The sequence below is a fragment of the Triticum urartu genome, chromosome 2 (assembly GCF_003073215.2).
Source record: "Triticum urartu cultivar G1812 chromosome 2, Tu2.1, whole genome shotgun sequence".
Taxonomy (NCBI): domain Eukaryota; kingdom Viridiplantae; phylum Streptophyta; class Magnoliopsida; order Poales; family Poaceae; genus Triticum; species Triticum urartu.
The window spans coordinates 726088292-726098389 of NC_053023.1; the positions used below are offsets into that span (position 1 = coordinate 726088292).

General features: G+C 39.1%; 2 pseudogenes; both read right to left on the reverse strand.

The window, feature by feature from the left end:
* Nucleotides 1-1019: 1019 nt before the first annotated feature.
* LOC125538248 lies at nt 1020-5999 on the reverse strand (annotated as a pseudogene).
* Nucleotides 6000-6797: 798 nt separating this feature from the next.
* Nucleotides 6798-9337, reverse strand: LOC125538250 (annotated as a pseudogene).
* Between the last annotated feature and the right edge of the window lie 761 nt (nt 9338-10098).

A 10098-nucleotide genomic window follows, 5' to 3' on the forward strand; every position in this document is an offset into this window, starting at 1 on the left:
ATTTCTTTCCAACAATAAGCTGAACAGCCGCTGAATTAGCCCATAAAGTGTTTCGCTCACTAACTTTAGGCCATCAAGTCATCAAACAGGTGGCTCAAACTCAATATTAGCTCGGAGCTCGCCCGAGGCCTCATGAACAGAAATCTGGCTATGTCGAGCGGCGTTAAAAACGAGTAGGAATCGAACTTTCAGCGGCGGTTGTTCGCCTAGTACCTTTCCAAAACAACCTATTCTCTCCATCGTTTACCTGGAACGAGCAAAACTAAAATGATAGGGGGGAAACCTTCACGAGACCAGACAAATTTGTGAATCCACTGCCTTCCACGAGACTTTGGTATTTTTTTTCTTTTCTTTCAATTTATGGCGGCGGTGTTTTATTTCTTGGCACTCTGCACGTCATTATTTTTGATAGAGAAGGCCCAAAGGCATATATTAAGTATCCCAGATCCTTATAAACACACTCATACAGAAAATTAAAATTATATTTAAATCTTTGGGGTGTCAAAGTCTTCTTTTCCCTGCATCCATCATGGACGTGCTGTGAGCATAGCACGTTGCCGTCGGCCCTCCGTCTCAGACTAAAAATAGCCATTTGCTCAGAAGAAAATGGTTTTTTGTAATTAAATCTTCAACAATCAAACCCCCATGCTCTCTTGGGTTGCAGGGAATAGCCCATTTGACTAACATGACTACTTCGGTTCTAAACTACCATCCTGCGAGAAAAATCTTGATGAAAAAAAAAGAATTATAATCTCTTATGAACTCCCGCGACACTTCAAAGAATGACACCACTTATATTTGTATGTTGGTGAATACCACATTAATAAGCATCAACAGCCCACCCGAGTATAAATATCTACCCTTTCAACAACTGGATATTAAATTCAAAAACACAAAAACTCAGTATATTTCTCAAGTCTAACCTCCATAGATGTTCAATAACATCAACCTCCATAATTTACCAGCATCACAACCAAAAGGTTGTGTGTACAGAATTCCTACCTACAAGGTTAAAGAAACTAGTCGCTAGCTAGGCAACAAAAGCTAGATTGACCCGATGGCAACGTCATATCAGTCGTAGTGGGGTTCAAGAAATCGGTCTCACGTTCAAGGGACGAATTCGAAGGCATGGCTATTCCACTGTCTAACATTGACCTTCTCGGCTGATTGATATGTGACATTGCGCTCGTAAACATGGCCACGACTCCAGACATGGCTGACCTATCATCAGGCATTTCTTGGACGCATAGGAGTCCGATCTGGATACAACGTTTTAGCTTGGAAAATATCTCAGGCTCGGACTTAGGGAGCGGAACAATTTCCGTGTTGAGAAGTTCCATGATCCCGTTTTACTGCCATAGTTCCCAAGCCTACCAAAAAAAGAGAGTTGTCAAGTTTTATCAGAGTATGTACATCTCAAGAAATAAAATAAATGTAAGTCTTCCAACACAAATGTTAATATGAACCATCTATGCTCCTGCAAAGAAACAATGAATTTATAATTTACTTGGACTAACTTGAGAAAGGAGCCTTTGCAAGCTACCGTTCATGTTCCCGCTAAGCGTCTCTAGAAGAATTACTCCAAAGCTATAGACATCGCACTTCAGCGTCATCTCCCCTCCACGCATATACTCCGGAGCTGCATGTCCCCTTCATGGAACTCAACCGTGTTAGGTATGTTGGGTCCACAAAAAATCTTGTGGTGCATATACATATATATTTTATTACTTACGGAGAAATAACAATTGCTTGATCAGGCCCTGTTTAATTGTCGACAAACAGTTTAGCGGTGCCCAAGTCGGTGATTCAAGAAGAATGTTCCCGGGTTTAAGGTCACTGTGGATCACACACTCACCTGATCCTCCATGTAGATACACAACACCATGTGCGATCTCGTGTAACAATTCAGTCCAGTCCAGTGAAGCACGAAGGTTAGGTGTGCCTATGCGGATCAAATATACTTGATTAGATGCCTCTAATAAAAATAGCATAAACAAATTATATATCCAAAAACAAAACAAAAACACCTATTTTACTTCAAATTTTAACATCCAAATTGTTAAGAGCCTCACTTTAAGCCCTTAAACAACTATCAAATCTCAAAGCACTGTGCTCTAACAGGTTTGTAGATTGAAACTTCACTCTTGATTTGAAAAACAAGACACTTGAAAGAAAAGTAAAACGCCTGGGCTGTATGTGAAGTATATACCTGTAAGTGTTTTCGTAAATTATATAAAGATCTATGACATGTGAAATAATTAATAAGGAACCTATTTAATTAATTTAATATAATTTGTGCACATACTGCTAATGGTAATACATAATATTTTACCAACGTCGCACATATGAACCACATGATCTATACGTGTGATTTTTCAGGTTTTAAAAACCTTCTAAATATGAATTTTATCCTACCCATTAAAAAAAATATGTTAAGGTCGTCAAGGTTATGATTAGTTGAAAAAGTTGAATTTGGGGGGGGGGGGGGGGGGGGGGGGAGGGATTGGTCGTAGGAGTGCATGCGTTTGCGTGCGAAATAACCCAAACACGACAATCTAGTACATAATATATGTACGGTCCTGTTTGAAACACAAGAATTCAAAATTTTACTTTTCGTGAGAACTTGAGAATTTTTTTGTTCTAGTAATCAAGGAGCACCAAATGTGTAGATGTTCAGACTCTTGTTCTTCATGTATTCGGAGATGAGTATCCGCTCCTTGCCTTCGTTACAGTAAGTGATCAGGAGACAAACATGACTGCCATGCCGGAGCCCAACCATCACTTCCACTTCTCTCGCGAAATCATTCTTGCCTTTTGTTGTGAGTGCTGACTGTTTAAGCCTCTTGACAGCAATAGTTCTTCCTTCGGGAAGCTGCCCCTGGTGATTTTAGAACTTGAGATGTCAGAAATTAAATTTGCCAATGGATGCTTTTCTTTATGTCAATGTCTTAACCATTGTTTTCTTTTCCATGAAGGATAACGCGTGCGCGCCCACACCGACGAACCTTGTAAACATTACCAAATCCACCCTGCCCGATCATATTACTTTTAGAGAAATTTCCAGTGAGGTCCTTTATGATTGCTAGACTAACTGAAGGTACCGCCATGGTAAGATTTTTGAGGAATAACACCTACAAAACAAGCTTGCATAGTTTACAACATTGCATTTACCATGTATTCCCATTGTTCCTTGATGCAAATAACAACAAGATTGAGCTATCAGAGCATAATTTACCTATAATTCTGTGTTTCCTTCTCCACCAAATAATAAAGACAATCAGAAGAATAGTAACCACAAAAGGTAGAGTTCTGGCAACTAGAAGTGTAGGAAACCTTTTATTGCCATCTGCTTTTGGAGAGAAAAGATCAATTAGAATCATTTAATTTTTTGAGTACATTATCACAATTTATGTCATCTAATCCTTGTTCCCCGTCCAGAAAAACCCTTAAGAAATTCAGCTTTTCCACTGAATAATTTTCCCTCCGTAAAAAGCACCATAAAAGTAAGTGTAACTTCTAATTTGAAATTCTGAAATTTTACCCACAATAAAAGGATTAAGATTGAAGTTGATTTTTTCTGCAAAATAGGATTGTAGTTGAATTTTGGGGGAAAATGTATAGTCTCCCCGGATGTCTACTCTGGAATGGATAATCTGTACATATCGAATAATTCTGATTTTGACAACCTCAGGTAGAGATTCTACCCTCTGTCAATGAGACAAAGATCAACAATAGCATCCGTCCACATGACACACCATGTACCATCGGCGCCTTCCCGAATATCAGGTGCGTCAGTCTACACACAAAATTTTGACATTCTTGTTGGTTGAATATTCTCCTCTGTAGTGATTCAAGAATGACGTCTTCCTTGCAAGATTAGTCGTGGTTCTCATGTTTTTATGCAAATTGTGGTTATTAAAGCCTATATCATTTTGATCAATCACAGTGAAAAAAATAGTGGTTGAAGAGGCAAAATGCCCGCTCTGCTCAGCATTGGAAATTAGAGGTTCTCCTGTGTCAAAGAAGCTACATGATAGCAGTCATCAATTTTACCTTAAAACGGATTAGAATGACTTGTGTTGTTGTACCCTAGAGCTTTTTTTCACATAAAAAGTTCTCCCAAAATGGGATAACTTGCTACTTTCACTGACTGGCTTGACCCATCTGTCACATTTATCTTCTACCTCTAGTCTCGTGCGGACCGCCCACTGATTTTTCTGTATTCGTGCTCACTTGCATAGCAAACTTAAGCTTGTTTCCGTGGTTCTTTTTTCTACTCGTGCTAGTAACTCTTTTTTTCTCTTTTGATTTTCCATTTCCGTAATTTCTATTATGATTTTATATCCATTTTGTTTCTTTTTAATTTACAATTTCCTTAGGCATTTTTTTTACTTATTTATTTTCTTTCTTTATTTTTTTTATTTTTTATTTTCTCTATTTTATTATCAGATTTCTTTTTAAAACATTATGTATCTACTTTGATGTATATTGTTGAATATTCAGTGAGCATTTTACAATAGAGGGTCAATCCTCTTAAATATATGTTGAACATTTTTTCAAAATCAGTGAACATCTTTCAAACGTGTGAATGTTATTTTTTTCTAAAAATCAAGAAAACTAATTCAAATTCACAAATATTTTTTGACTTTGCGAACATGTTTCGAGTTTGTGGATATTTGTTAAACTTTGCAAAAGATTTTCAAATTCATGAAAAATATATAAATTTGCAAGAATTTGAGTTCATGAACATTTTTTCCCATTTTTTGAGTTTGTCATATTTTTTCAAATTCATGAACAGTTTTTAATATTCAAAATATATTTGGAGTTCATGATTTTGTTTTTCAAATGCAAGAAACCTTTACAAATTTGCAAACATTTTTTGAGTTCGTGAATATTTTTCCAAACTCCTGAAGATTTTTCAAATTTGAGAATATTTTTTGTTTCTGAATTTGTTTCCAGATTTGCGAACATTTTTTAAGTTCATGGACATTTTTCCAAACTCCTGAACCTTTTTCATATTTAAGAACATTTTTAATTTCCAAATAATTTTTCTGATTTGCGAACATGTTTCAATATCATGCACATTTTTTCAATTCGTAAAAAATATCTTGACTATTTTTCATGCTGGCTGGCCCATCAAAAGAGGGACTTGCGAGACGTAATCCCAAGACCGTCGCTTTCCCGTGCACCAAACAGCTCCATGGTTCGATTTAGACCGGGATTGATAAGGTCAGAGTGCCAACGACCTAGATTGGGAGTTGGAGGTTTGATTTAGTTAGGCTCTACTCCCTCCTTTCCGGTTTATAAGGCTCAATTCAAAAATCTCACCAACCAAGGTAGATGATGAGTGGTGGAATATTTTTTGTAGTTTGCAAAAGCACCCAAATAATGCTCTTGTTTTCCTCAAAAAATTATGTTTACGAATGCATTAATTGCAATGCATGCATGCATAAAGTGCATGCATTGGTCAGTTTTCTCTTAATACTTGCATGTGATGATTTAATGCACCTTGAAGTCTGAACATGTGATGGGGAACAACAAAATTGAGCCTTATAAAATGGAAAAACTAAATTTTTGAGATAAGCCTTATAAACCGGAAAGGAGGGAGTACATGTTTAAAGTTTAAAACTAGTGGCTGGGGCGCGCCTCCTGAGGCGTGAGTGTGCGTACCAATCCAGCTGTTCGAGTTGAGAACGTGTTTGTACACTACTAATGAACGCCAAGCATTAAAAAAGAATGCAAGTAGGAAAAGCATTTCGGGCTCATTCGTCAGGCCCCAAAATGCAGTTCAAGACAAAATACATTAACATCTATAAGAAAATAAATCTTCCTTATGCATGTCTCTTACGCAAATCTTACAGGATTCCTAGAAACACTGCTGAATACTACTTGCACAACGCCAGTAATCATTGGGGATTCCCTTAGTACATTGAAATCAGTAGCAATCCAAACGATTCACGCACAGAATGAAGCTCTGCTGGTGTGTGCCAATTCGGCATTGCTGTGGGACGCCATGTGCACTCATTGGCCGTTACCATATAGGAAAGATATCTTATATACAGGAAGGGAATGGATCTTTGACCTCCTAGCAAACATACAGGAGCAACTTAGAAGCAGAATCATCATGGTATTGTGGCGCAGCTGGCACCTCCGCAATGAATTAGAGCACGGTAAATCTATTCCTCCCCTGGAGGTTTCGTGCTCCTTCTTGGTCAGCTACTACAATTCCTACAGCTAGATTTCCCTGTCAGTGGAAGAAATCATCAAGGGTAAAGCCCCGTTAATGTTGAACCCACCGGGGACTCAAGAGCAACCGCAGCCTAATACAATACCAAAGCGGTGGCCAAGACCTCCTGCGGGCATATTAGCATTATCAGTGGATGGGTCTTATAATGGCTCAGATGGTTCGGCGGGTTCCGGCATGATATTGAGAGATGATAAAGGTGGGGTGATCTTCACTGCGTATCGTAAAATTTTCAATTGTAACGAAGCCCTTGAGGCCGAACTACAAGCTATGGCAGAGGGACTCAAGTTGGCGGCCGAGCACTCTTCGGCTAATATTCTTTTGCAGTCGGATTGCTCCTTAGCACTCAAGGCACTGTCGGATGACTCGTTGGATAGGTCCATGCATGGTCATCTGGTTAGAACTGTTAAGGGGTACTTGAAGGATAGGGTTGTTATTCTAGTTAAAATTCATAGAGAGCAAAACAGGGTTGCAGATTCGTCAGCGAATTATGGTAGATGTGGGGATAGCACAGCATGTTGGCTGAGATGCTCTCCACCGTGTGTCAGCGTGCTTATCGCTGAGGATTGTAAACCTGTAACTTTGGAGTAATAAACCCTATGTTTCTGCGCAAAAAAAAGAATGAAGCATCAGCCCAAACATTTAATCTCCAGCAACTGCATCACAAAAGATGTATTCTTTCCAAATAAGAAAAGGCGGGCACACGATTGATTCGGCCCACCGGACACCGATGACAAGGCTAGCAGCACGGGCATGTGAACAACCTGCAATAGCAAGAACCGAGACGTTAGCAGATCGCCCAGGGCACCGCTGGTGGCGACGGCGCGCTCAGCCTAGCCTCCTCCCATCGATGGCGCGACGGCTCTCTTCTCCGAGTGGAGCAGCGGCAGCATTCTCTTCTGAAGAAGATTAAGACATTGAGGAGGACTGGGATATGACTCATAGGAGCAAGCGATAAAAAAGAGATTAGGATGAGAAGGTCACCTTCAGTCCCTTGATCCATCTGCTACTTGAGGCCCAACGAGACCAGCGTACCCTTGATCCACCTACTACTTGGGTAAGCGTATCTTCCAAATTAGGTCTAAAACATCTTGAGAAAATTTAGATGGGATGCAATACCTCATCCTTTTGAGCTTCTCAGCCGTTGCTCCGACCATGTGTACAGTTAGAAGGCAAGCATGTCCATCTCATTTCACAAATGGAGAACCACAAAGGGTCCATTCTGACAAAGAATTTGAACCACACGCCTGCCCAACTCTTCAAGAGGTAAATCTCAACCCATCAAAATTTACACGGTACCTCTATTTCTGAATCTTCATGGGTAGGCCATTATTTGCAAGTCAAGCATTTGTTTTATTCAAATAAAAGACCTTGTACTTATTTATCATTGGTAAAATCTGTTTTCCCAATTACTACCTATACAATCTTTACCTGGGCATGCATATGATTTAGATACATCATGAGAAATGGAGAGATGGAAAGAAACCTGAATATTGTAATAGGATATATTGGACGAACTGCACGGAGGCACGGAGCGAAGATATCCCTGTTCAACTCTCCTTTTCAGCCTTGGAATCATCTCTTTCAGTATGCAGACCTCATCTCTCAATGATGCTATGGAGTAGTCCACATCAAATATATCTCGGAACTCACTTTAGGCAAAGCAATAGAAAATGATAAGATAAAGGAAGTCCTTAAGTGAATTGTTAAGAATTGCAGTCACTGCAGAAAGAAATACTGACCTAGGATCAGCCCAAAATGAAGTTTTATCCAACTCCGGCACAATGCATGTGACATTCAAGTATCTTGCAACTGTCACCATATCGCATATCTGATTTAACAGTGCAACGTGTACGTTCAGTTTTAGTATTTCAACAGCAGCAATGGCTCAAAAATGTAGAGAACACAATAGATGCATCGAGATTGTCACAAGCTGTACTTACAAAGGCGCACATCTGGTTGAGACCACCATTGCAGGAAACCATCAGATAGCCATTGTTCGGTTTCCTGAATATAGAACCAATAAGGTCAAATGGCGGAAGAGACTACAGCATGCTTAAAATTAGTGTCCAGCCACACATGAGATACATACTGTTTAATCCAACCATTGATATGAATTGTTCTCGTCAAATACGAAATTCTTGGACCAGATTGATCCGACATGAACTGATCAATCCAAAAGGAGGCGATAAACCAACAAAAATATCATAGGGAAGGCAACAAACGCAAAGGGGAAAACATCAATGGAAGGCCAAATATTTAGTAGTATATTCTATAAATGCTAGCAATCATCTTTTTTCACCTTTCGTGCATCTCATCTCATTGTGCTCAACACAGTTTAACAGTAAAGTGCAACTTATAGGGTCACGACTGAACTACAAGAAAGTTGAATTATTGACTATGTTCATATTTGAACATTTCAGTTTACATCCAAAGAGCAAGCAACATTGAGCACCCCTTTCACAGGCTTAGCACTGAAAGTATCTCAATAGGTCACATGAAAATGAAAATTCATCTAATTCACGTCACTTAAATGCTTAGCTAGATGTGTCAGGTGGCAACTTCCACAGAGGTTTGAAAAATAAGCTGAACATCGACAATGTGAAGCTATGACCGATGACACCGACTAATGAATAACCATCCAAGAAAGTGAAGACAAAAAATATGCAAAGTGGTCCATAGAACACTACCATGTCATGTTACGTGCCAAAAATGGAACCACAAGTTGCCACCAAGAATGTTGTCTCTGCTGTGCACTGCCTTTGCTTGTCATGAATAAAACATTAAGGGGCATTTACCACATTGAGTAACCCAAAGTATGTAGTTGTACCTAACGGTAGATAACAATCAAACCATCAGCCTGACCGTGCACCAAAATAAGATTAGTGATCTCATGTGATCGGCAGGACTCGACGATTCTGATATTACCTATCGGGAAGAAAAGATGGATCAATAAGAAACAATAGCTAAAATTCACGAATGATAAGAGAGAAAATTTACAGTCAAAGCAAACACTATTTAACCTGTTTATTCTTTAATAATCAATCAAATCTTATGTGAATGAGCATATGATACCTGAGAACCATGGTTCATCCTCTGTTAGTTTGGAAATACAACTTTCAGCTCCCAGCAAATGAAAAGATTGACCAGTCAGCTAGCACAGGATCCACCATTTTAACTTGTCAAAACATCTTCCAATTCACCTAAAGGATGAGGGTATGTAAATAAATCAGATAAGGACCTAAAGGGTCATATCATGACATGAAATTATTCATGTGCACATATACTTTCAAGTTGCAAAGATATCATTTGCTAAGTGAATTCCTCATCAAAGCACATGAAGTATGACCATCAACAACTTAAAAAATATCAGAATGAAAACATATGACAAATCTTAATTATTGTTGTTGGGCAACTAATGCAACACAGCAGCAGCAGAACAAAACCACAGTCCAAAGGGGAGCTTTATGGAAAATACTGATTCATAAATTACAGGATAAACCATGCAAAATACCGAAGCCGGTCTATATTAGAAAAAAGATATAAAACCTGACCCCCTTTGGAATCTACAATGTATATAATTCAAACTTTATAGAGAAAGGCTTGTTGCATACACTAGTAGAAAAAGGGTCAAACGTGAAGCACATTAGTGCCGGTTTGTATTTGAGCCGGCACTAATGTATACATTAGTGCCGGTTCCAACGGCTAGCCGGGCCGCTTTCATTAGTACCGATTCGTGGCGAACCTTTAGCACCGGTTCGTGCCACGAACCGGTACTAATGAGAGTGGTGGCAGGATGTTGTCAGACTGGGGCCAGCCCCTTTAGTACCGGTTCGTGTCACGAACCGGTACTA